A 2,087-nucleotide genomic window follows, 5' to 3' on the forward strand; every position below is an offset into this window, starting at 1 on the left:
TTGCCGTGAGCCAAGATTGCGTCACTGCACTCCAACCTGGGCGACAGAGCAAGATTCCGTCTCAAAACAACAAAAAGACAGTAGTGGTTGCGCATGGCGTCTAAACCCCAACACTTTGGGAGGCCAACACAAGGGAATTGAGGCCAGAAGTTCGAGACCAAAATGGTCAACATGGTGAGATCACACGTCTAATTTAAAAATAATAAAAAATTTGGCCAGGCATAGTGGCTCAAGCCTGTAATCCCAGCACTTTGGGAGGCCAAGGCAGGTGAATCACCTGAGGTCAGGAGGTCAAGACCAGCCTGACCAACACTGAGAAACCCCTTCTCTACTAAAAATACAGAATTAGCCAGGCATGGTGGTATATGCCTTAATCCCAGCTATTCCGGAGGCTGAGGCAGGAGAATCAGTTGAACCTGGGAGGCAGAAGTTGCAGTGAGCTGAGATCATGCCATTGGACTCCAGCCAGGGCAACAAGAGCAAAACTCCGTCTCAAAAATAAACAAACATTTGGCCAGGCGCGGTGGCTCAAGCCTGTAATCCCAGCACTTTGGGAGGCCGAGACGGGCGGATCACGAGGTCAGGAGATCGAGACCATCCTGGCTAACACGGTGAAACCCCGTCTCTACTAAAAAAATACAAAAACTAGCTGGGCGAGGTAGCGGGCGCCTGTAGTCCCAGCTACTTCGGGAGGTTGAGGCAGGAGAATGGCGTGAACCCGGGAGGCGGAGCTTGCGGTGAGCTGAGATCCGGCCCCTGCACTCCAGCCTGGGGGACAGAGCAAGACTCCGTCTCAAAAAATAAAAAATAAAAATAAAAAAAAATAAACAAACATTTTTAAAAAATTTAAAAGGGGCTGGGCATAGTGACTCATGCCTGTAAACCCAGCACACTGGGAGGCTAAGGCAGGTAGATCACTTAAGATCAGGGGTTGAGCCCAGCCTGGACAATATGGCAAAACTCTATCTCTATAAAAAATACAAAAATTAGTGGGCTATGGTGGCATGCACCTGTGGTTGTAGCTACTCACGAGGCTGAGCAGGGAGATCTCTTAAGACCTGGAGGTGGAGGGTGCAGTGAGCCGAGATCACACCACTGCACCACTCCAGACTAGGCAACAGAGGCATAACCTCTTTCAAAAAGACCTAAGATGGGAGGCTGAGGCAGGAGAATGGCGTGAACCTGGGAGGCGGAGCTTGCAGTGAGCCGAGATTGTGCCACTGCACTCCAGCCTGGGCGACGGAGTGATGCTCCGTCTCGAATCACCACCACCACCAAGAAAAAAAACCTAAGAAACAAAAATTAAAATAATAAAGACTGTAGTGACTTATATATTTAAGGTTCTGAGGATGGATATAGATATTTTCTGTCCCTCAATATTCTTGAATAAGCCAGGCACGGTGGCTCACGCCTTTTAATCCCTGTACTTTGGGAGGCTGAGGCGGGTGGATCACCTGAGGTCAGGAGTTCAAGACTCCCAGCCCAGCCCACATGATAAAACCCCATCTCTACTAAAAATAGAAAAAAAATTAGCTGGGCGTGGTGACATGCACCTATAATCCCAGCTACTCAGGAGGCTGAGGCAGGAGAATCGCCTGAACCTGGGAGGCGGAGATTGCAGTAAGCCGAACTCATGCCACTACACACTACACTCCAGCCTGGGCAACAAGAGGAAAACTCCGTCTCAAAAAGAAATCCTTGAATAAGGAACGAAAACTTTTATTTTAGGTTAGGGAGTATTTACTTATTTAATTGAGGGCTAGAATGGTTCAGTTTTATCAGCAACAAAGGCAAATCACAACTTTTTCCTTGCCACGTGTGCTACCCTATACCCTACACTCTGTGCCTCACTTAATATACAGAAAATACTTGGAAATTCACAATACTATGGCCCAATTTTTCTGCTAGCATACTTGCATATTAACATGGGACCTACAGAAACTTTTGGAACAAGGTGATATTTATAAAACTGTTATTCTTTGTTTCACATCAGTATCAAGTCTGTCATAAACACCACATAGCTTTATTTCCTTTTTGAAATGTTACTTCTGGCCAGGAGCGGTGGCTCAAGCCTGTAATCCCAGCAC

At 47.1% G+C, this 2,087-nt stretch overlaps 1 protein-coding gene across 1 annotated transcript in view; it reads right to left on the reverse strand.

Moving 5' to 3' along the window:
- HN1 (hematological and neurological expressed 1) overlaps positions 1-2,087 on the reverse strand; it is a 58,612-nt gene that overhangs the window by 55,921 nt on the left and 604 nt on the right. The window lies entirely within an intron of this gene.

This window comes from Colobus angolensis, unplaced genomic scaffold (genome assembly GCF_000951035.1).
Source record: "Colobus angolensis palliatus isolate OR3802 unplaced genomic scaffold, Cang.pa_1.0 Scaffold1, whole genome shotgun sequence".
Classification (NCBI taxonomy): Eukaryota; Metazoa; Chordata; class Mammalia; order Primates; family Cercopithecidae; genus Colobus; species Colobus angolensis.